The sequence below is a fragment of the Oryx dammah genome, unplaced genomic scaffold (assembly GCF_014754425.2).
Source record: "Oryx dammah isolate SB20612 unplaced genomic scaffold, SCBI_Odam_1.1 HiC_scaffold_27, whole genome shotgun sequence".
NCBI lineage: Eukaryota > Metazoa > Chordata > Mammalia > Artiodactyla > Bovidae > Oryx > Oryx dammah.
In genome coordinates this window covers 107,640,545-107,666,719 of record NW_024070211.1, presented here as the reverse complement: position 1 = coordinate 107,666,719, position 26,175 = coordinate 107,640,545, and the positions used below count along the sequence as shown (strand labels likewise).

Below are 26,175 nucleotides of genomic sequence, written 5' to 3'. Positions count from 1 at the left end.
TTGGGAAAACATTTTCATGTGTGCACAGCAGTGCTCTGAACTTGCAATGACCTGGCATTCCAAGGTCCACATTATGTTTTGCCTTAGCTTAGCAGGGCATAACAACCCCAACTGATCAACCCAATGTACTTTTATTTGGGTTTTGCTGTATTGCTATATTTTGCTTTTATTCTTCTCCCATGGTGATTTTTTCATGGCTTAGCCAGAGCAACAGGCGGCTAATTATTAATCCCTGCACTAGGCAGTCCATGCTTACTGAGTAAGTTATGCTTATTGAAATAAGTCAGAGAAAGACATATACTGTATGCCATTACTTATATGTAGAATCAGAAAAACACACATATATATAGGAAAACAGACTGAGATATAGGGAAGAAACTAGTGGTTCCCAATGGGGAGAGGGAGGGACAAGGCACAAGATAGGGTTAGAGGATTAAGAGGTACAAGATACTAAGCACAAAAAAGCTACAAGCATATATTGTACAGCACAAGACATATAGCCAATATTTTATGATTATTTTAAATTGAATATATAAAGTTTTAATTAGTACATTGTATGCTTGAAAATAATATAATACTGTGTATCAACTGTACCTCATTAAAAATTAATTTTGATATTATAAACCCTTGAAACTCTCAGGGATGCCCCAAAAGTCCTTGATTAAGACATTGAGAACCACTGTTGGGAACAAGAGAGACTAGGGTCCCAATATAACTGCATGGAACAGAACATGCTAATCTCCATAACCAGACCACCTACCAACGTATACCTTCATGTGAATTATAAATAAATCTCCCATCTTCAGTTAGCCACTGTACTATGATCTCCATTTATGCCATCTAACCAACATCCTAAAACAATCATTTGACTGGCAGGGTTGTTTTTCTTAAAACAGTTAAGAATGAAGTGATATTTCTCATACAAAGTGTGAACTAAAAGTGGGATATAAACTGTAGATTTAGAAAGCCTCCACTATCAAAATAAATGGGAGGAAGTGCCTCTCCTTATGGAAGTTAGGAATGTTTCCAAGCTTTCAGATCTGAAGCGTGCCTCTTTCATCTTGTCTGGTCCACTTTGCTCACTTAGGATACTTGTTGGCCCAGTAGGTAAATAAGTCCATGAAGAAATGGAAGGTTTTTAGTAGGAAATGGATGTGATCAGAACAATGCCCAGAAAGATCCATCTCACAACCCTGGACAAGTGGACTGGAAGCAGAGGGGCTAGCAATGGGACAGCCAGGCAGATATAAGGTGTCCTAAGAGTCTGAATGGACTCCGGGAGTTGGTGATGGACAGGGAGGCCTGGCGTGCTGCGATTCATGGGGTCGCAAAGAGTCGGACACGACTGAGTGACTGAACTGAACACTCTAGGAGAATAATAAGTCAGGATTAAGTCAGTGGAGAAGAAGAGGAGAATGGATTGAAAGTATTCATGCCTGGATCACAGGTCCTACACTGCAACCGAGAACCATGGCACAAAGCACAGGCCAACTCTGCACATAGAATATTCCTTAGTATGGCTTATTTTCAGAACCCTGCCTGCTGGTCTGGATCATATCAGAACATGCAGGATCCCTTTAAGTCTTTTCCGAAGCTGCCTGAAGCTGATCCCATGTTTCTTTCCCCATAGCCGTATCAGTCCACTCTCCACCTACCCACCCCCAAGGGATCTGAAACAGGCGGCACACTTGGTCACATCTTACCTCATAGGTGGCAGCAGTAAAAAGAACTGCCCCTCTCAGGCTGTCTGCATTATAAGCTCACCAAAAGTCCCTGCTTTCCAGTCCTGAGAGGGGAACAAGGGGGTCATTACCCCTACCTGTGTCCAGGATATCCTTGATGGTTCTTTGAATTTGTCACAGGTCCTCCTTCCTGCAATCTGGAATGAAATATTAGTGTGCTCAGCAGTCGGAAGGATAAAAGTCAACTGTACAGATCATTCACAATCTACCAGGTACACGTTTAAGTGCCTTATACACGTGAAGTGGAGGAGCCTGGTAGGCTGCAGTCCATGGGGTTGTGAAGAGTCAGACACGACTGAGCGACTTCCTTTTCACTTTTCACTTTCCTGCATTGGAGAAGGAAATGGCAACCCACTCCAGTGTTCTAGCCTGGAGAATCCCAAGGACGGGGGAATCTGGTGGGCTTTTGTCTATGGGGTCACACAGAGTCGGACACGACTGAAGCGACTTAGCAGCAGCAGTAACTGTATCCAAAAGCCTGCATGCGGTCTTAACCGTGACATTCGACTATCTCAAATATGGTATCCAGGGATCAAGCCTGGGTTCCGGAGGATAGTTGTTTCCAAGAATGTGAGAAAAAGAAAAGGCACGGAGGATTTTATATTATATTCACAGCACCTAATACCCAAGCAAACAGAAGTGGAGAAAAAAATCAATTTGATTCTCTTTTTGTGCCTTTATAGCACATGCCCAAATTCATCAGATCTCCTGTGTCAGAGATAGGATGGAATTGAAGGCAAGTTTAAACTGATGAGCCTGGAGTGCTGGACTATTGGTTTTAAATCCAGTCAGGAGCTCTCATTTATAGCCTGATGAACATCTGGGAGAAGTATTCCTGGCTCTAGGTTGCTACTGGGCTTCTAACTGTGAAACAGAGCAGGACCCTATGGTTCTTTCCCTGACCATGTTTTCCCACCTGCCTTCTGTCTGTGAAAAAAACTTTAGCCAGAGAGTAAGTCTAATCAGAGAAGTGAAAAAATGCACAAACAAAGGAAAACAGTCCAACAAGAATAAATAATAATAGTTTAGTCACTAAGCACAGTTAAGGACCTTTAGTTCCTCCTCAAGGGTTATAGATGATAATCTGAGCTATATCCTGTGAGCTTTCTTATGGGTTCTGAGACCCCTACCAGATGAAAGCAGTTAACTAACTACATGATGACCAAATCAAAGCCATGACATAAACTACTTCATTTTACACAATTCTGAGACCTGGCCTTAAAGAAATAGGAACAAACCGACCCTGGAACTAAAAATTAACTGTACTTACAACAATCAAGGTGATGCTGGTCGGACCACCGATGACCAATTTCAAGATGACTATCTGAGCTGACTGTGCTATTTCTGCATGTCACCCCTCTCCCCATCTATAAAAGCTCTTGCTGACTGACAAAGTGTGAAGGGAGTCAGCTTTTGGACAGGAGTCTGCCCCCCAGACCCATGCTAGCATCTGAAATAAAGCAAACTTTCCTTTCCACCAATCTTGCCTCTTTATTGACTTTTGAGTGGTGAGCATCCAGACTCCACTTTCAGTTACTACTACACACTCAAAAATGAATCTCTCACCAGGGCCAAGCCCTCAGTGTGCTCACAGCCCAACCTCTATGCTCTGAGGACGCCAGCAAAGCCCTCTACTCTCTCTCCACTGAAGAGCTGCCTGATAGCCAGGGTCCTCAAATCTCTAGGTTTTATCAGTAGATGAAATAATTTGGCACAGTGGGTCAAAGGCCAACCGGGTGTTTTTCTTCCAGAATGATCCTGAGTTACTTGCTGAATCCATGTTTATGCCCTTAGCAGTCAGGCCAATTTTCTAATTTTTAAAAATACTGACTCAAGTCTTAACAACACTGATATCTTTTCCTCCTGCAAGAGGCAGAATCTCCTTCCTGGAGTTTTCATGAAACCCTGACCATACTTTACTTCAGCACTTACTAAATCACACAATTATTGATAGTTTAAAGAGCTGTTTTTCTACCAGATTATGAGCCTCTCTAAGGCAACTATAACCAAACCAGGTGCATTTTGCTTGACAAACAGCAAGCCAACACTCTGATACTGAGGTTTGCAAGAGAAGAGAGGGTCTATTTACAAGGCAGCCAAGCGAGGACACAGGAGAACAAATCTCAAAATCAGCCTGCCCCAAGGTAAATTGGCTGGGGGTTCTATGCAGGTGTAACCAGGCTATAGGCCCATACATGTTCTAAGGGCAGAGTTTGGGGTTCTTTGATGTCAAAGGTCATTGAGCTCAAACACTTGTGCGTGCCCAGATGGAGGGTCCGTGTTGCTATAACCCTAATATCCACACATAAAATTAATGCTAAAATAAGCACCAAGATTCCAAAAAAGCATCAATGAGATATGCAGAATAATCACACTTTTAACCAGTTCATCTTGATCAAGACACAGCTGACTTCAAGTTCCTAGAAAATAACACAGGCAAACATCTTATTGTTTATGTGCCACTGGGAGGACAGGCAAGTCTTAAAACAACCTTGATTAGTGAAGGCAGGTGAAATGGATTTGACTAATTATCACCCACAGTTTTACAAAGACTGTGCTCCTCCATCTATCTTAGAGGCTCTATGACTTTAGTAGGTTCCATGGCTAATGAAAACAAAAGAATGAAAAGTGAGAATGAGAGGCAGATAATGGTGTTCAGACCTTTATATGATTCAAAATGTCCTGAGAATAACCCTCCTGTCCCCCAAAATCTCCTTCCTGGGTTTGCTTCTGTATGTGACTTTCTATCATAATTAAGGAGCTTTGAAAACATAAATAGCACTGGGAAAATAATTCCTCAACCCATAGCTATTAATATAAGATGGAAATATTTTTAAAAGGTGATTTGTGGGGTAGAGACTGTGAAAGATTGGGCTGTGATGATGCCCACACAGGTTGTGTCAGGCAGAAGGGAAAAAGCCAGAGATGGTAAATGTCTCAGTTGATGGAGGAGAAAAGAGTAAGGGAAGGGGATGAGGGAATTTAAGGCAAATTTCCTTACATTATAATTGTCTCTAGAGCTAATAGTCCAGAAAGTAAAAAATATGATTATTCTGCATATCTCATTGATGCATTTCTGGAATCCTGGTGCTTATTTTAGTGTCAATTTTATGTGTAGCTATCAGGGTTATACCAACTAATCTAATTCTCTTGGAAATGTGGGACACAGTGAACCAAACTGTTGAAGTGTATAATTCAGCGCTTTCAAGGCCAAAGCAAATGCTCCTTAATTTTTTCTGAATGGATTAACTAATCAATTCACTGGATGAGCCCACATTTCCTTTTCACAGCCAAATTCCAAACAGCATGATGATCCTTCAGTTCCCAATGGTAGTTTAGCCTGGATTTGGTTATGCTATATGACTTTGTGGCCTAGTGGGCGCTTGGAGACCTCCATGACTGCAGGGACCTGGAAAAACACGGAACATGGAGCTGCTGTGTGCTGGAGATGGGAGGCTCATTTCTGCAGACTCCCTATCTACCACTTTCCTCCCACTGTCGTTTGCTTTTCCCCGTCCCTGTTGGTTACCTTCAGGGTCATTTACTCTTCCAAAGTCACCTGCTCCTCCTTGCCTTGGAGTTTTTAGGTGCCAGCTCTGTAAGGTTTGACCTCAAGACCTGCCAACTCGGAGCTGGGATGGCATTTCCCATCTGCAGCAAAAGCCATTTCAAAAAGCAGAGAGAGCGAGCCCTGGGCTTCTCACATCTTCCTTGCTGGATGTGTTTGTGGCTGCAAAAACCAATTACTGAAGCTCAGCTGTAAGAAATGAAATGTATTTAGTCACAGGTAAAGTTCATGAACACGGTATTAGCTGCAGAATGTGTGTGGTGGCATCTTTTACAAGAGAGAAAGTAGGACTAAATTTCATTTCTAATTTTTATAATTCAGTTGAAATGGCAGAAAAAAAGAGAAGAAAAAAAAAAAAACAAAAAAAAAACAAATGAACGCATAGCCTTGATCCTGCTCCTTTTACAAATAAGCCATCTCCAGAGCGATCCTGATGGCAAAAACAGAAGTGAGTCTATTGTCCTGGCAGCCTCAAAGCTGCTCAGAATAACGAACTGTGGCACATAGCACTTTATCTTCATCAGAATTTTCCTCTGCTTGTTTATAGCATCTGAAATGCCCATATTCCCTCGGGATCAAACAGGCTTATAGCCCGGCAGGACAAACTCTTTCCTCCACACTTTCTGGTTTAATATTTGAAGCTGTTGCACCAAAAGAAATTTAATTTATTTTAATTTTTAATTTAATTTATTGCAAAGAGAGAACGCAGAAAGCAGGTGTGGGCACATACAGCTACCAATCTGACTATCCCAGCACCAGTCCGAAAAATGACTGTATGCTCTCTTTCAACTACCCCAGAATGATGATTTGGGAAACCAAGGACGAAACCATCAGACTTAGTTCCCCTGTTTACCCGAGATACAAACTCTGGTGAAAAAAAATTTTTTTTTTAATTGAGAAAGCAACATGGTTTGACAGTCTGTGTTTCCCAAGAAAAGTTAAACCTGGCAGACTACTCAATATCAAATGTTACTCTAGGTAAAAAAGAAGAGCTCTTTAAAACAGATCTAAAAAGACCTTGAAGAGGCTTTGAGAAGCCAGCCTTTTCCTCCTCGGTTTGTCTCTCAACAGAAGGGTCGCGGACTTACCAGGCTGAGGGCTGGTTTCCACTGCCAGCTCTCTTATCCATACTGCTGGATGGTACTAGACTAATCCTACAATATTTTCTAATTGCTTTTAACCCTTTGTTCTTTACTTTCTACTTGGAGCCACTATGGAGTTTAAAAAAAATGTCTGGAGAAGTTTAACCTTGAAAACAGAATGTTGCGAAACTTTGCAAATGCCTGCAGAGACCTTCATCCACTCAGTTCTTCTCACTTTTGGCCAAGGCCTCAGTGCTTCCTTTGCTGGGTGGGAAAAAAAGCTTGCAGTTGTGTGTTTTCTTGTTCTCCCTGTAGTCTCTTCAAAATTCCATCTCCATATGAGTAGACTTTTTATGGTCTCAGGTGGTGTCTAGCCCGTCTTTCCCAGGATAATCAGTCAACCTGGATCCTGAAATCCATACTCCTCCTTGCCCTCCCTGACTCTGCCCCATCACATTGTCTCCTCCCTGGTACCTTCAGTTTCCTCCTCCTGCCTTGGCTCCCCTTCCCACCTGCCTGCAGACATGCACACACCTGTGCCTGGGAAGCTCTCCCAAGCTCTCCTGCTACTATACTTCTGCTTTCCCTACCAAGACTCAACCAAATGCCACCCAGTCTCCGCTTCCTGTAACAGTAATGCTTGCTAATAACAAGAAATGATGTTATGCAACCAGGTTCATTTTGCCTGATGTACAGCAAGCTAAAATGCTAAGATACCAAGCTCTGTGGCAGAGGGGGTTTATTCACAAGGCAAGCCAAGCAAGGAGATGGGAGACAGTTTCAGCTCTGTCTCCTAGAAATCAAGCGGCATGGGACACTTATGGGATAAAAAATAAAGAATCAGGGTGGTCTGGGGTGTGCGAAAAGGTGATTAGGAAAATGTTCAGTCATCATTGTTGTGCACAGGCTTACCTAAGCTACAAGCCTCTGGATGTTTAAAAGAAAAAAATATAAAGGCAGCATTTAGCACAATCTGAGGGTGGAGTTTTTGGCTCTCTAACATCCAAATATCACTAAGCATACACTCATGCATGCCCAGCTGAAGGGTCAGTGGTCTTATCCAGTCTTACCCAGTTCAGTTGGAACCAGACACAGCTGACTCCAAGTTCCTGGAAAACAACTCAGGCAAATATCTTATTGTTTAGTCTATTTTCCACCTGGAGGACATGCAAGTCTACTGTAGATGACATTGATTAGTAAAAGCAGGTGAAATGGATTTGACGAATGACTACTCACGGTTTCAATGATAAATAGCATTTGAGTGCCTACTCTGTGCCTGTACTGTCTTAGGCAATGTATATACATTGACTGTTAGCCTCACAAAAACCTCAAGAGTTAGCTGCTATTTTTATCATTATTATCTCCATTCTAAAGATGGAGACAGGAGGCATAAAGGAGTTAAACAACTTGCACAAGATCACACAGCAAGCCTGGAGACTCAGTTGAAATCCAGGTGGTCTGCTCTCAGGACCCTCAGTTTCCACCACTATCTTGTACTTATTTTTTGTTCTGCAGTCAGCCCTCTCAGCATTCTGAACCCATATGCAGGAAGAGCACTGATCTCATAAGAACTGAACCCACTGACATTATCAATTTCTCATTCTCATCAACCTTTCTGCAGTATCTGACATGGTTCATCTTCTGTTCTCATCTTCTTTTTGACCCTCTTCTCTCATTTGGCTTTCAAAGCACCATATTATTTAGTTCTTATCCATTCCTTTCTTTATTCTCTTCACTAGCTCCATTTTTCTGCTCTTAATAATTATGAACATGCCAAGTTTTAGTCATTGAGACTTTTCCACTATCAATAGAAAGTCTCTCACCCCATGTCTTCAACTGTGTTAGCTGCCAATGAATCTTAGTTCTATAGCTTCAGTCTCATCATCCCTCCTGGCACCAGGATTGAATTTCCAACTGAATGGAGAACTTTTCCACTAGATTGTATCATCTCTATTTTAAATGCAGTATGTTAATATAAATGAATCATATTTCCTCCAAGTTGCTAGAGCATTGTTCTTCTCTGCTCTCCATCTCTGCTCTTGTTCAAATGGTGCTATTACTTGTCTAATCACTGGGCTTAAAAATGTGGATGTCATCTCTGAAGGCTTCCTTCTTGTCACCATTTAGCATTATCTACGCAAAATTAAGTCTTTTCAGTTCTTACTTTCATGATGAACACAACTTTCTCTTCTGTTCCATTCTCTTTCCAATGTCAGCACCCTAGAAGATGTCCTTATTAGCTAACGTTTATCCTACAGTTTAAGACAGTCTCTGATCTTCTTGCCTTTCTTGCAGACCCAGTCCATATGGCTGGCTGCCAAAATGTCATCAATCCAAAACACTACTTCCATCACATTATAACCCTGTTCGTAAATCTAAAGAGGCTTCCTATGAGAAAAATCCAAACTCATTAGCCTGGCATTTAATGCCCTCTCTGCTGCTGCTAAGTCGCTTTAGTCATGTCTGACTCTGTGCGACCCCATAGATGGCAGCCCACCAGGCTCCTCCATCCCTGGGATTCTCCAGGCAAGAATACTGGAGTGGGTTGCCATTTCCTTCTCCAGTGCATGAAAGTGAAAAGTGAAAGTGAAGTCGCTCAGTTGTGTCTGACTCTTAGCAACCCCGTGGACTACAGCCCACCAGGCTCCTCCATCCATTTTAATTTGACCATAATTGGCCTTTCCCATTTTCTGTCCTCTACTCCAAGTCAGTTCTGCCTATATCCAAACATTTTCAGCTCACACTTGTGTCCACATCATGGCTCTCCTTTCCTGTGGTGATGCCCTTCTCTCCACAAACTACTACCCTTTCAGGATTCAGCTTTGGTTCTTGTTTCTTCAATCAATATGCTATGACCACATTCTCCTAGAAATGATCTCCTTCCTCTGAATTCTACAGTAATGAGCATCTATGTTATCAATTTAGCACTAAGCATTTCCTGCCTATATTTCATGGGATATGATTTTCTTGCCAACTTTTTTTTAAAAAACACATTGTGCAGGTGTTAGAATCTAGATACTAAAATAGGTGTTTTAAAGTCATATTTTAATAATATGTTGAGAATTAGGTATTTTCTCTGGGCTTTAGAGATAAAGCAATTGAGTCTCTGAGAATTTAAGTAAATTGGCTAAGGAAGCTGCTAACATGAATCTAAGCAGGGATTTTAACCAGGGAATAGGACTCTGAGGCCCATTCTCTTTCTGTTGCAACATACCATGTCCTTTCAGCTGCCTGGAGTGCAATGACCCAATTTTATATCTTTTGGTATATTTCATGGTACCCAGCAAAGGTCTTGAATATACTGCTCAAAAATGTTGCTGTTTGAAAGATGTGCTGCCAAAAAAAAAAAAAAATTACCTGACATAAAAAGCACTGATCCTCCATAGGAACCCCACTGTCAACATGGGGAAGAAGGAGCCTGGATCTGTCATAGCAGACTCATTGTCAGTGGGCAAGGCTGCAGCCACAGTGGGTTCTATTAACTTTGTGGGCACGAACACACAGAGGTAGGGGTAAAACCTGAGCCAGTTACCAGCAATCCACTGTGGGCCCAGGGAGGCAGCTCTGTTGGGTTGTCCCTCTGGCAGAGTTTGGGACCAGGACTTTGTACACGTTCCTGAGCCTGTGAGTTCAGGAGATGCAGCGCCCGTGGATTTATGTGCTGGTGGCTTTATGAGCATGCATGCATCCAGTAACTCCATGAGAGACTTTGAATCACACCAAATCAGCTAAGCTGCTACTGAATTCATGACCCACAGAAATAATGAAATAATTAATATTTGGTGTTTCAAGCTGGAAGAAAAAAAACACAACAAACCTCCATGCAAACAAAAATCCAGGACTGGGCAATTCTACCAAACATAAAAAAACCCAAACATACTCTCAATCTCTTGAAAAAGATTAAAGAGGAAGGAACACTCTTAAAGTCATTGTATGAAGCTACCAAAACCCTGATAACAAAACCAGACAAAGATACACCAAAAAAGAAAATTACAGGTCCATATCACTAAATATTTTTTAAAAAGTAAGATTACAGCTTCCAGTCCCATTATTTCATGGCAAATAGAAGGGGAAAATGTGGAACTAGTGACAGATTTCCTCTTTTTGGGCTCTAAAATCACCACAGATGGTGACTAGAGCCATGAAATCAGAAGACAATTACTTCTTGGCAGGAAAGCTATGACAAACCTAGACAGTGTGTTGAAAAGCAGAAACATTACTCTGCCAACAAAGGTCATATAGTCAAGGCTATGGTCTTCCCAGCGGTCACATATGGTTGTGAGAGCTGGAACATAAAGAAGGCAGAATGTCAAAGAATTGATGCCTTTGAACTGCAGTGCTGGATAAGACTCCTGAAAGTCCCTTGGACAGCAAGAAGATTAAACCAGTTAATCTTAAGGGAAATCAACCCTGAATACTCATTGGAAGAACTGATGCTGAAGCTGAAGCTCCAGTATTTTGGTTATCTGATGCAAATAGCCAACTCAATTGGAAAAGTCCCTGATACTGGGAAAAACTGAGGGCAGAAGGAGAAGAGGGTATCAGGGGATGAGATAGCTGGATTGCACCACTGATGCAATGGACATGAACTTGGGCAAACTTTGGGAGATGCTGAGGGACAGGGCGGCTTAGGATGCTGCAGTCCATGGCGTCTCAAAGAGTCAGACGTGACTGGGCAACTGAACAACAACATCACTGATGCATACAGATGCAAAAATTCTCAACAAAATATTAGTAAACTGAATTTAACAACACATAAAAAGGATCATATGCCATGATGAAGTTAGATTTACTCCAGGGTCACAGGATGGTTCAACATATGCAAATCTATGTGATATAGAGCAGCAAAAGACAAAAACCATGTGATCATTTCAACAGAAGCAGAAAAAGCACTTGATAAAATTCAACATCCATTCATGATAAGAACTCTTACCAAAGTGAGAGTAGAGGAAACATATATCAACATAATAAAAGTACTTAGGGCAAATCATAGCCAACATAATACACAATGGTGAAAAGCTGAGAGCCTTTTCACTAAAAATCTAGAACAAGACAAGGATGGCATTTCACCACCTCTATTTAACAAAGTATGAGAAGTCCAAGCCATAGTAATCAGACAAGAAAAAAAAGTATCCAAATTGGGAGGGAAGAGGTAAATTTTCCATTTTATGAGATGACCAGTACTCTATGTAGAAAACCCTAAAGACTCCATACACAGAAAATTATTAGAACTGATTAGTAAATTCAGCATGGTAGCAAGATACAAGATTAATATATAGAAATTTGTAGAATTTCTCTATACTAACAATAAGATACAGAAAGAGAACATAAAAAAAACCCTTTTAAAATCACATTAAAACAAATAAAATACTAGGAATAAACCTAACCAATGAGGTGAAAGACTTACATGCTGAGAACTATAAAACACTGATAAAGGAAACTGAAGGTTATTTAAGGAAATGGAAATATATCCCATGCTCTTGGATTAGAAGATTTAATACAGTTAAAACTGACATACTACCCAAAGCAATCTACAGATTTAATGTGGTTCCTATCAAATTACCATGACATTTTCCACACAACTAGAATATATAAGCCTAAAGTTTATACAGAACCACAAAAGACCCAGAACTGCCAAAGCAATCCTGTGGAAAAAGAACAAAGCTAGAGGCATCACCCTTCCAGACTTCAAACAATAAAGCTACAGTAATCAAAACAGCATGGTATTGGCACCAAAACAGACATATAGATCAATGGAACAGAATAGAGAACCCAGAAATAAACCCACACATCTGCAGTTAAAGGAGGCAAGAATATATAATGGGGAAATGACAATCTCTTGAACAAGTGGTGTTGGGAAAGCTGAACAGCCAAATGTGTTAGAAAACACCCTCACATCATACATAAAAATAAACTCAAAATGGCTTAAAGACTTAACTATAGAGGAACAAGATGGCCACGCCCACAGCTGCCACGGAATCTCAAGCTTCAGGGGGTCCCCGGCCCCCAGCGTGTCTGTTGGTGTTGGGAATGACGGGGTCCAGGCAAACCACCTTTGTACAGAGGCTCACAGGATATCTGCGAGGTCAAGGGTGTCCACCTTATGTGATCAACCTGGACCCAGCTGTGCATGAAGTTCCCTTTCCTGCCAATATTGACATTCGTGACACTGTGAAGTATAAAGAAGTCATGAAACAGTATGGACTTGGACCTAATGGTGGCATAGTGACCTCACTCAATCTCTTTGCTACCAGATTTGATCAGGCTCAGAACATGTCTAAGTATGTCTTGATTGACACACCTGGACAGATTGAGGTATTCACATGGTCAGCTTCTGGGACAATTATCACTGAGGCCCTGGCAGCCTCGTTTCCAAAGATTGTCATTTATGTAGTGGACACATCTCGAAGTACCAACCCAGTGACCTTCATGTCCAATATGCTCTATGCCTGCAGCATCTTACACAAAACCAAGCTGCCTTTTATTGTGGTCATGAATAAAACTGACATCATTGACCACAGCTTTGCAGTGGAATGGATGCAGGACTTTGAGGCTTTCTAAGATGCTTTGAATCAAGAAACTACATACGTCAGTAACCTGGCTCGTTCAATGAGCCTGGTGTTAGATGAGTTTTACAGCTCACTCAGGGTGGTGGGTGTGTCTGCTGTCCCGGGTACAGCTTTAGATGAACTCTTTGTGCAAGTTGCCAGTGCCACAGAAGAATATGAAAGAGAGTATCGTCCTGAATATGAACGTCTGAAGAAATCACTGGCCAGTGCACAGAACCAGCAGCAGAAAGAACAACTGGAACGCCTCCAGAAAGATATGACTCTGTAGCCTTGGACACAGGAACTGCCACAGGCAGCTCATCTCCTGTGCTGGACCCTGCTGATTTGATCCTGACTCAGGGAACTTTGGATGAAGAGGATGAGGAAGCAGACAGTGATACTGATGATATTGACCACAGAGTTACAGAGGAAAGCCGCGAAGAACCAGCATTCCAGAATTTTATGCAAGAATCAATGGCACAGTACTGGAAGAAAAACAACAAATAGTTTCTGAAGTTCACAATTTTGGAACTCTGTGTGAAGGACTATCTTTATCTCGACTGGGGGCTACCATCTATAAAGGATGGGTTTGTTCAGAATAGCAGTTTGTCTTACTAGTGAAACTTTCTGACTCCGACGAAGCCAGGAATAGATTATTTGGACCTGCTAATTCCCATCGGCCTTCCCCTCGGATTTACGCAAGGAAGCATATTCTGTTTTTGGACACTGATATCCCTTTGAGCCGCAAGTTGTATCATTTGAACTCACCTACTTTTGCTACTGATGGATGAAACAGAGAACTCAGTAGGCTGGATCTCCAGCCTCTACTTCCCAAGCATTTGCCTTTGAACTTGCACCATGAGTTCCCTTCCTTTTTATCAGAAAGGGCGAGAGGAAACAGGAGCTTGTCCAGAATGACAGTGGAGTCTCCTTGGCAACCAGTCAATGTTGGTATGAAACGTGCCTCCCACTGGGGAGCTCATTAGAGAACATCAGGTTCACTGAAGAAAGTGGGCAACACATAGTTAGTAAGAATCTTACTTTAGATGGTGGCTTAGATAAAGAGTTTTTAATTTTCACTCTGTTGTAAGCCTGCTTGTCATCATTTCAAGTAAGAAAATCATCACAAATAGTCACTTCAGTTCCGAAGAGAGATTTAAAGCCACATGATGTTTACTAAAGTTCTGTGTACACACCACACCTAATAACGAGGTATGAAGCCAGGCCCTGTTTGTATTGTACTTTAATGCAGTGTGTCTTTCCTTAGTGATTTACTCAAAGGACATGGGTTTGGGTCAGGTGCACATTCTATGCATAATAGCCCTGGTAAGGGTTTGCTTCGCCTCCACATTCTTCACAGTATCTTAAAACATAATATTATTTCTCTTAAGAAATTTTATTCCTGCCTAACCTGTATTTCAGTTCAGTGGTTCTCAAAGTGTGGTCTCTGGAACAGAAGCATCAGCATCATCTGGGAAGTTACCAGAAATGGGACATTTAAGACCAAAATCAGAAACTGGGGGTGGGGCGTGGGGCCTAGCAGTCCGTTTTAAAATGGCCTCCAGGGGATTCTGATGCATGCTAAATTCAGAACAGTGCTCTAACTCAAACAGTCTATGGCATAATTCCAGACTAGGTGAATCTCAGGTATCAATGCTCCTATGACCTTCTTTATCAGAGTACCTGAACCTTGGCCATCTACTGCCTATTCTTCAATTTAAATCTTCTAAAAATAAATATATTTTGTTTTACATTAAAAAAAAAAGACTTAACTATTAGACACAACACCATAAAACTTCTAGAAGAGAACATAGGCAAAACATTCTCTGATATAAATTGTAGCAATGTTTTCTTATGTCAGTCTCCCAAGGCAATAGAAATAAAAGAAAAATAAACAAATGGGAATTAATCAAAACTTACAAGTTTTTGCACAGCAAAGGAAACCATAAACAAATGAAAGCACCACCAATGGACTCACAGAAAATATTTGCAAATGGTGTGACCAACACAGGAATAATTTCCAAAATATACAAATAGCTCATACAACTAAATAACAAAAAAATAAACAGCACAATCAAAAAATAGGCATAAGACCTAAACAGACATTTCTCCAAAGAAGACATATAGATAGCCAATAGGCACATAAAAAGATGCTCAACATAGTAATTATTAAAAGAAATGCAAATCAGTGCTACAATCATATACCACCTCACATCTATCAGAATGGTCATCTCAGAATGTCTATAAATAATAAATGTTGGCGAGGGTGTGGAGAAAAGGAAAAGGGAGCTCTCCTACACTGTTGGTGGAAATGTAAATTGGTACAATTGCTTTGGTGCAAGCACTTTGGAAAACAGTATGGAGGTTCCTTAAAAAACTAAAAATGGAATTACTACATGACCCAGCAATCTGACTTCTGGGCATATATCCAGAAAAGACAAAAGATCTAGTTTGAAAAGATACAAGCACCCCCAATGTTCATGAGGGTGTTATTTACAATAGCCAAGACATGGAAGTGACCTACGTATCTATCAGCAGAGGAATGGATAAAGAAAATGTGGTACATATATATAACTGAATTCTACTCAGCCATAAAAAAGAATAAAATAATCCCATTTGTAGCAGCATGGATGGAGCTAGAGATTATCATACTAAGTGAAGGACACAAAGACAGATACTATATGGTTTCACTTATACATGGAATCTAAAAAAATAGTACAAATGAACTTATTTACAAAAGAGAAACAGGATCACAGGCACAGTACACAAATTAATAGCTACCAAAGGGGAATGCAAGAGAAGGATAAATTAAGAGTGGGGAATTAACAGATGCACACTACCATATACAAACTAAAGAACAAAAATTCATTGTATGGAATTATGTACAATATTTTGTAATAAACTAAATGAAATAGAATTTTAAAATTAAGAAAATAGATATATACATAAATATGTATAACCAAATCACTTTGCTGTACACCTGAAACTAACATAACATTGTAAATTAACTATGCTACAATTTAAAAAATCATTATTAAGTTATTAGTTGACTTATTGAAAATTGATTGATACCTTTATTTTTGATGTTGAATGATCTATCCAAAAACAAGTTATATTTTTCTATTAGTTCAAAAAATTTTACTTGCTCCTCTTAAAGGATTTTTAAGTTTTACTTATAGAGATTTTATATATTGTTAATGTCACTTCTAATTATTTACAGCTATCATTTTTGTGTTTAATTTTAATTTTCAATTTAAATTATAAATGGGATCTTTACTTCCATTATATTTTCTACCTAGTTCTTATTTATAATCTGAAGACTATTAATTTCTGTATATTAATTTTATGGTCAGAAATCTTATTGAAATCCTCATTGTTTGTAGGCAATTTTCAGTTTATTCTCTTATATATGTCAGGTATAAATTATATCATGTATATTTAGTTTAATCCCTTACTGCCTAGTTTATATATATATATATATATATGATTTATTTTTCATCTCTAATTTTTAATATATGCAAAAAATTTAAATTATAGTGATGATAATGAAAACATTTGTTTTATCTCTAAATTTATTTATTTATTTTTTTTTTAAATATCTCTAAATTTAATTAGGATGATTTTAGAATTTCTGATGGCCTAGTGATAGACATATTTTAACTAGTTAAGGAAACAGCCATCTATTTCTAGTTGATTAAGATTCTTCAGCATCACAAATGGACTTTGAAACTTAACAAATGCATTTCCAGAAAGGCTAGAGGTGTTTATATGATCTAGCTACTCTTAGATCTATTATTCGGAGAAGGCGATGGCACCCCACTCCAGTACTCTTGCCTGGAAAATCCCACGGGCGGAGGAGCCTGGTAGGCTGCAGTCCATGGGGTTGCTAAGAGTGGGACATGACTGAGTGACTTCACTTTCACGCACTGGAGAAGGAAATGGCAACCCACTCCAGTGTTCTTGCCTGGAGAATCCCAGGGACGGGGGAGCCTGGTGGGCTGCCGTCTCTGGGGTCACACAGAGTCGGACACGACTGAAGCGACTTAGCCCCAGCAGCAGCAGCAGATCTATTACTATGGGGCTTCCCAGGTGGCACTAGTGGTAAAGAACCCACCTTACAATGCAAGAGACATAAGAGACACCAGTTCCATCCCTGGGCCAGGAAGATCCCCTGGCACCCCACTCCAGTATTCTAGCCTGGAAAATCCCATGGACAGAGGAGCCTGGTGGGCTACAGTCCACAGAGATGCAAAGAGCTGGACACAACTGAAGCAACTTAGCATGCATACACGTGGTTCTATTACAAATTACTTAAATAGCTTTCCTAATATTGAAAATACCTACATTACTGGAAAAATCTTAGTTAGTATTCATTTTCTTATAAAATGGTGATTAGGTCTGCTACTATTTTATTTGAAAGTATTTTGCATTGATAATCATAGGAGAGATTGCCTTATAAAATTTTTATTTTTGGAAATTTTTGTTACATGTTGGTATTAATCCCTGCATCATAAAAGAAACCACTAAAGTTTTTCTTTTCTGGTACTATAGAACTGTTTTGTCAAAATTTATTAGAAATCCATCACAAAACCATTTGATTTTGGTCTTTTTGGGAGTAAGCTAGGGATGGGTCTTTGAAAATTTTTTCTATTTCTATTTAATTGATGTGTTTATATATTTTATCTGTACTTGAATTTGTTTTGATATAAAACTTATATTTACTTAGCAAAGTATTTGGTTTATTTGGATTTTTTAATTTAGTTGACTGTAATTAATACTGTGTTTTATGATGCCTGTAATTATTTCTGTAAATATAACTCCTTCCCACTTATTCCATATTGTCTGTATTTGTGCATTCTATTTTTGATTACATTTGTTATGAGCATACCTACTTTTTAGTTCCCCAAACTGGATTTTATATTTGTATTGTTTGTTTAACTTACTACTTTCTATATTTATTGTTTTGTTCTGCTTTCCTTTGATTTATTTTATCTTGTTGCTCCTTTTCTAAATTCTTCTGTTGGATATTTAGTGGATTTGTTTTTATTCTACTTTTATTAATAACTACTGAAGTCCTTGTATTTTCTTCTGAGTGCTGCTTTATCCAATCACATGAATTCTGACACGTAGTACTTTTTATTATTCTTCCCCCAGATACCATAAAACATATTTTGGAGTTTCCCTTTTCCCAAGAGTTGGTTAAAAGAAAGTGTTGGAATTTCCATGTAGTTTTCTGGTTTTTCTGTTTGTTCCAAGTTTTAACACATTACAGTCAGTTACACTATTTCTAAAATCTTTAGAACATAAAAAGCATTTTTTTTGTGTGTGGGACTTAATAAATTTTTATGACCATAATACAGATTCTTGAAAAGTAGAAATGCTCTGTTTCCTAAATACAGCATTTGATACCCATTTTTATTGCTTTATTCACTTGTTCAGTCATTGCCTGAGAGAAATACAGTAAAGTTTTCTCTATTAATATATTTCTACCTTTATCTTCTTTAACTCCAGAAGTCTATGATTTATGAATATTGCTGCAAAGTTACTTGCTTCATAGTGTTAAGCCCAAGTTGCGAAATCTCCCAATGACCACCAGGGAGCCGACATCCGATGCAAAAGCAAGAGAGTTTTATTACCAAGCTCGAGCTGGGGCTCCCACCATCACCTACGCAACGGCAATAGGGAGGAGCCCCGAGCTCTGGGTTACATTGCTTATATAGGGTATTCTCACGCGAAAAATTTGAAAAACGGGTTAGGTGTTGGGTTCTGATTGGTTTCTATTTCCTGGGCTGGCCACGGGTTCTGATTGGTCCGCGGGTGGTGGGGTGAGGTTAAGGGATTTCCCAAAAGCTCTTTTCTGGGAATTTTTACAAAATGAAGTCTTCTTTAACAAAATGGAGTGGCTTAGGTTCTTCAATAGATATTCGCACATATTACAATCCTAGTATGTACCTTTAATATTATAAATACCTGTCTGGTTTGTGTCCTGTTTATTGCTTTTGGTTAGAATGATACCTTTTCTGATACTGAGATTGTGACCTCTGCTTTTCTTTTGTTTGCTCTCCTCTGGTACCCAAAACTCTTCTTTCATTTTCAATCCATCTGCATTTTTTTTTTAAACGAAGTATCTCTTGAATCATCAGCATCGAGATAGGTTTAGCAACTCCAATTCAATGATTCATCCAAAAAAAAAAAAAAAAAATCTGAGTTATTTACAAAGATTCATGTGTAAGAATAATCATTAAATGAGGAGGTTAAGTAAATTATTCCATGCTCAAAATATGTAATAACATATTACATCTGATAGATTGAGTGCCTGAAGAACTATGGATAGAGGTTCCTGACATTGTACAGGAGGCAGTGATCAAGATTATCCCCAAGAAAAAGAAATTCAAAAAGGCAAAATGGTTGTCTGAGGAGGTCTTACAAATAGCTGAGGAAAGAAGAGAAGCAAAAGGCACAGGAGAAAAGGAAAAACATATCCATCTGAATGCAGAGTTCCAAAGAATAGCAAGGAGAGATAAGAAAGACTTCCTAAAAGATCAAAGAAACAGAGGAAAACAATAGAATGGAAAGACCAGAGATTTCCTCAAGAAAATTAGAGATACTAAGGGAACATTTAACGCAAAGATGGGCACAGTAAGAGACAGAAATGGTATGGACTTAACAGAAGCAGAAGATATTAAAAAGAGGTGGCAAGAATACACAGAAGAACTACACAAAAAAGATCTTAATGACCCAGATAACCACAATGATGTGATCACTCACCTAGAGCCAGACATCTTGGAGTGTGAAGTCAAGTGGGCCTTAGGAAGCATCACTATGAACAAAACTAGTGGAAGTGATGTAATTCCAGTGGAGCTATTTCAAATCCTAAAAGATGATGCTGTGAAAGTGCTGCACTCAATATGCCAGCAAATTTGGAAAACTTGGCAGTGGCCACATGACTGGAAAAGGTCAGTTTTCTTTCCAATCTCAAAGAAAGGCAATGCCAAAAAACGTTCAAACTACCACACAATTGCACTCATCTCACATGCTAGTAAAGTAATGCTCAAAATTCTCCAAGGTAGGCTTCAACAGTACGTGAACCGAGAATTTCCAGATGTTCAAGCTGGATTTAGAAAAGGCAGAGGAACCAGAGATCAAATTCCCAACATCCGCTGGATCATGGAAAAAGCAAGAGAGTTCCAGAAAAACATCTACTTTTTCTTTATTGACTATGCCAAAGCCTTTGATGTGTGGATCACAACAAACTGTGGAAAATTCTTCAAGAGATGGGAATACCAGACTACCTTACCTGTCTCCTGAGAAATCTGTATGCAGGTCAAGAAGCAACAGTTAGAACTGGACATGGAACAACAGACTGGTTCCAAACTGGGAAAGGAGTAAGACAAGGCTGTATATTGTCACCCCGCTTATTTAACTTCTATGCAGAGTACATCATGTGAAATGCTGGGCTGGATGAAGCACAAAGTGGAATCAAGATTGCAGGGAGAAATATCAATAACCTCAAATATGCAGATGACACCACCCTTATGGCAGAAAGTGAAGAGAAGCTAAAAAGCCTCTTGATGAAAGTGAAAGTGGAGAGTGAAAAAGCTTGCCTAAAACTTAGCATTTAAGAAACCAAGATCATGGCATCCAGTCCCATCACTTCATGACACATAGATGGGGAAACAATGGAAAGTCATGTATGGGTGTGAGAGTTAGACCATAAAGAAAGCCGAGTGCTGAAGAATTGATGCTTTTGAATTGTGGTGTTGGAGAAGACTCTTGAGAGTCCCCTGGACTGCAGGGAGATCCAACCAGTCCATCCTAAAGGAAATCAGTCCTGAATATTCATTGGAGGACTGATGCTGAAGCTGAAACTCCAAATACTTTTGCTACCTGATGTGAAGAACTGACTCCTTGGAAAAGACCCTGCTACTGGGAAAGATTGAAGGCAGGAGAAGAAGGGGATGATAGAGGATGAGATGGTTGAATGGTATCACCAACTTGATGGACATGAGTTTGAGCAAGCTCTGGGAGTTGGTGATGGACAGGGAAGCCTGGCATGCTGCAGTCCATGGGGTCACAAAGAATTGGACACAACTGAGTGACTGAACTGAACTGTATATTAAAATCATATTGAATAAAAATACTAGTTGACTTAATAAAATGTTTAAAATGTATTTTATATGCTTTATATTTTCTGATAAAACAAATTACCAAATAGATTGTGTAGTCTGATCTTAACATAAATATTAATTCCCATGTTTCTTTAATCATTCCTGTATATCTATACATATAGTTATATGAAGACTGGACAATGTGTATAAAAAATAAGTTATTATATCTAGGTAGTAGTAGTAATAGGTTTAGTTTTCTTCTTTGTGCTTTTCTATATTTTCTTATTATTTACATTTTATTTTATAATCTCTAAATACATGACTATTTTTTCTAAAAATGAAAAAATTTAAAGTCCATTATCTAATAATTTGACACTAAATAGTTTAGTGTCAAGTTTTCTTCTTTAATTTTCCTCTTTGTGCTTTTCTATATTTTCTTATTATTTACATTAATCTCTAAATTTATGATTATTTTTTCTAAAAATGAAAAAATTTTAAGTCCATTGTCTAGTAATTTGACACTAAAATCCTGGCAACAGTTAATGATAGGTCTCCTTATTACCTGTCTTACACCCCCAGCATTCTGAATAGAGTTCTAGAAAGTATTTGGTTTTATATTAGTAGAGTCCTTAAGACTTTGGAAAGGAAACTCAATCACTGTTCTCTATTTGTCTCTCTCTCTCCCTCCAGGCTTTCCTCTGCCTGCCCTCTGGCTTATTCCTAGGGTTCCCTCTGGCCTCAAAGCCCAGTGCATGTAGATTTCTTTTACCTATGAATTTCTGTAGCTGCTAAGAATTCCTCACAGAATAGCTCCCAATGGCAACCCACTCCAGTATTCTTGCCTGGAGAATCCCAGGGATGGGGGAGCCTGGCGGGCTGCCATCTATGGGGTTGCACAGGGTCGGACACGACTGAAGCGACTTAGCAGCAGCAGCAACAGCAGCTCCCAGAGGAACAGGGTGTTCTTTTCCTTCCTTTTATTCACTCCCTAGTCTTTGTTTACTTGGGAGACATGAACATTCCTTTGACTAAAAACCTGTCAATTTTGCTTTTCAGCTCCTTCAATAGGTAATTTAACTGTCTCATTAGTGTTTTTAGTGTGGATTTTACTAGAATCCCTTTTGAGTTTTTGTTGTCCTTTTACCAGTTGATGTGGAGACACAAGCTGTCATTATAAAGCCTCTTAAGAAATTAAAACCATTTCTCTGAAACAATCTCCATAACAAACTCCCAGGATTTGTGTTATACATCTCAGGCAGAACTTCTCTATGATTAAATCCTTCATTTGTCAGCTTCTGAGGCTGAAATGAAGTTTCTTGAAGCCTCGTTATATCTCCAGTTTGAAGAGGGTGTCATGAAAGCACTTGCAGTGTGTGGTTTTTGTTTTTTAGTTTGATTTTAGCTTCTTTTTTTTTTTCTTTTTTTTAAAGATGTGGCTATTTCCACAATGGTTTGGGCAATTACACAATCACTGAAGGAGAAGAATAGTCTAAAAACAAAACTAGGCAAAGCAAAATGCAGTTTCTCAAACCATTAATTTCAGCTTCTCACAGTATAATTTGGGGCTGAGGTGATACTCAGAGTAAAAACCTATAATTTTGTTGTAAGTGTATTATACTCCTTTCTCTTGTTAAATTTCTATATTCCATTTCTCAGTGAGTTCTTAAGGCAAGTACTATATTGATTAGGTTTTTGTATCAAATCTACTGCTAGACTGAGATAAAGCTGACCTAGCTGATAAAACCTTTTTATCTCATAACCAGAGTCAATCTTAGGAAAAAATGTCAAGTGGGCACAGAATGTCACTGTCTCTCCTCTTATTTTGGTCCTTACCAGGGGTCCTCAGCAATAAACTCCAAGTGTCTGTGTTGACATGGATGACCCCTGAAGAAAACACTGCCCACAGGCTGCATTTGCCTGGCAAATACATATTTTATGAGGCCTACACAGAGTTAACAATTGCAAAATGTCATATAAAAATTCAAGTATCAGAATCTCTTAGAAAACTAAAATATTTGGCCCACAGAACCTAGAGTCTTGCAGAATAGCAGCTCAATTCTTCTTTCTTACTTTTAAAATTTTTATATATTTGGACAAACAAAAGTTTCATATATTCAGGCTATACAGTGTGGTGCTTTCATAGAAGCATGTGTTGTAAAATGATTACCATAATGGAGCCAGTGCAGGGAGAGCAGCCACCACCGGCGCTGCCTTCCCAATGAGAAATGAAACTAACATATCCATCATCTCTTACATATACGTTTTGTGTGTTTGTGTCTGGCAAGAACATCTGAGATCTATTGTATTTTTTCTCCATATAAGCATTTATCTATAAACTTTCCTCTTGGAACTGCATTTGTTTCATCTCATAAATTTTGGTATGTTGTGTTGCCATTGTTCTTTGTCCAGAGATATTTTTTGTCATTTTCAGCATCTTTGACTCACTCTCCAGAGGCATGTTGTTCAGCCTACACATATTTGTGAATTTCCTGTGTTTTTCGTCATTGTGGTCCCTTGGGCTGCAAGGATATCAAACCAGTCAGTCCTAAAGGAAATCAACCCTGAATATTCATTGGAAGGACTAATGTTGAAGCTGAAGCTTTAAAACTTCGGCTACCTGATGTGAAGAGCCGGCTCACTGGAACAGACCCAGATGCTGGGAAAGACTGAAGGCAAAGGAGAAGGGGGCAGCAGAGGATGAGGTGGCTAGATAGCATCACTGATTCAATGGATGTTAATTTGAGCAAACTCCAGGAGACAGTGGAGGACAGAGGAGCCTGGCGTGCTGTAGTCCATGGGGTTGCAAAGAGTCGGGCATGACACAGTAACTGAAAAACAGCAACTATTGTGATGGGAAAAGATACATAATATGATTTTAATCAATTTTCTTAAATGTGTTGTTTTATATCCTAACATACTATTTACCTTGGAGAATGTTTCTTGTGCACTTGAGAAGAAAGTGTATTCTGCCACCAGTCTGTAAGGTGTGTGCTGAGAAACCTGCTGATAGACTCATGGAGGGTTCTCTTGTATGGGATGAGCTTCTTTTCTCTTTCTGCTTTCAAGATTCCATCTTTATTTTTCGCAGTTTTATAATAAAGTGCTTCAGTGAAGTCTTCAGGTTGAACCTGATTAGAGACTTTTGAGCTTCATACACCTGGATATCGATTTCATTTCCCAGATTTGGGAAGTTTTCAGCCATTATTTCCTTAAATAAGCTTGCAAACTGTTTCTCTCTGTGCACCATCTGGGACTTCCATATTGTGAACATTGTTTTGCTTGATTTTGTCCCACACATCCTATGGGCCTTCATTCTTTCTGCCTTTTACTCCTCTGACTGGGCAATCTCAAATTACCTGTTTTCAAGCTCACTGGTTCTGTCTTCTACTTGATTGAGTCTCCTATTGAAACTCTCTGTTGCATTTTTTAGCTCAATCATCGTATTCTTCGGTTCTAAAACATTTGGTGATTTTTCATGTTTTTTCTTTATTGAACTTCTGATTTGTTTTTGTATTTTGTTCCTAATTTTGTCAAATTGTTTATCTGTGTCTCTTGTAGCTCTCTGAGCTTCTTTAGGACAATTGTTTTGTTTTTTGTTGGGAAATTTGTGGATATCCATTTTCTGTGGTCGGTTACTGAACATGCATCGTTTTCCTTTGGTGGTATCATGTTCCCCTGACTCTTTGTGGCCTTGTGTAGTTGTTTGCACATGGAAGAAGCACTCAGCTCTTTTAGACTTTGTGGGCTGACTCTGATAACAAAAAACCTTCCCTGGTCAGTGGGGCCATGCTGGAGTGTGCTGTCGCCCTGAGTCTTGTTGTGAAGGGTGCGAAGTGGGTGAGTGAGTGGTGGCACGGGGCGCAGGGGAGTGTACTGTCTTGTTGGCTCAAGTCGCTGGGGTCTCCAACATCAATAACTGCTTGATTCTTGTCAGCAAGAGCTGCATGGCTTCTTCCATGGCTGCAAGGACTGCTGGGATCCTAAATGGTGTCTCCAGGTTCTGTGTGGTGGGAACGGGCAGGCTGCAGGGGTGGCTGGAGCCCGCGGTGTGCATGCATTCAGCTGCAGGGTTCGCTGTGGTGCCTGTGTGATGGCAGGGTTGACAGCAGACACACTCACTGGCAGGGCCTGAGGCCAACTACAGACGCAACAGGGGCCAGGGCTGTCGGTGTACACTTGTGGGGCTACAAAGGCCAGCCGCAGACGTAAACATAGCAGTGGAGGCCAGTGACAGGGTCTGGGGCTGGTGGCATGCAGGTGTGAGTGGCTTCAGGTGTTACCTGTGGGCACTGGTAATGCAGGCCAGCGACAGATCTGGCTCTGAGCACTGAAGCAAGTGCATGGTCCTGGACTGGCACTGTGCATGCCAAGAGCTGCAGAAGCTGAGGCTGGCTGCAGGTGGAGAGGTTGGGCCGGATCCCAGGCCTCGGCTCTCGTACAGCGGGCAGGGAGGAATTCCGGCAGCTGGAGTCTGTGAATGCTAAAATCTGGGGGTCCTTCAGCAGTGAAAGCTGCAGGGGCATCTGTATCGGCTGTGCTGGCTGTCGGCTTCCTCAGTGGCAGAGCTGTTGTATTCCTCTGCAGAGCAGTTTCCTGAGCTCCGTGTCAAGACCCTCAGTGGTGAAAGCTGTGGGGGTCCACAGCACCCACCAAGGTTGTTGAGATTCTCAGTGATGAAGGCTGATGGGGTTCTCCGCAGAGGCGGCCACTGGGAACTCCCAGCAAGTGGCTGATACTGACAGCCTGCCCTCTTTTGTTCCTAGCTATCTCCAGATGTCTCAGTATGCTTGTCTCTGGGTGGCAGTGCCCCAGTAGTCTGGGGAAGCTGGCCACTCCCCTCGCTTTTCTTTTTCCAGGGAGAGTTCTCTCTTGGGGCTGATGGGGGGACACAGGCAGAATGAAACTCTTCTTCCTACCCATTCTGTGTAGTTATTCCCTGGTTGTTGCCCCACTGTGTTGTTGAAGCTTAAGTGAACCCTGTGCTCTCTTTATGAATGAACTATCCTCATTCATGGATGTGCTTATGTGCTCAGTCATGGCTGACTCTTTGCAACCCCATGGGCTTTGGAACCCACCAGGTTCCTCTGACCATGGAATTTTCCAGCCAAGAATACTGGAGTGGGTTGC

At 40.1% G+C, this 26,175-nt stretch overlaps 1 long non-coding RNA gene and 1 pseudogene across 7 annotated transcripts in view; one reads left to right on the top strand and one right to left on the bottom strand.

Annotated features, from left to right (window-relative positions):
- LOC120854883 overlaps window positions 1-26,175 on the bottom strand; it is a 95,947-nt gene that overhangs the window by 55,301 nt on the left and 14,471 nt on the right. For 4 of the 7 annotated variants that reach the window (XR_005719092.1, XR_005719094.1, XR_005719096.1 and 1 more), the window contains exons 2-3: window positions 5,272-5,499; window positions 1,820-1,879 (exon numbers count right to left, since the gene is read on the bottom strand). This is a non-coding gene — a long non-coding RNA (uncharacterized LOC120854883). The remainder of the gene's footprint in view (window positions 1-1,819; window positions 1,880-5,271; window positions 5,500-26,175) is intronic. The other 3 variants (XR_005719093.1, XR_005719099.1, XR_005719098.1) reach the window with 1 other exon arrangement.
- Window positions 12,345-14,019, top strand: LOC120854880 (annotated as a pseudogene).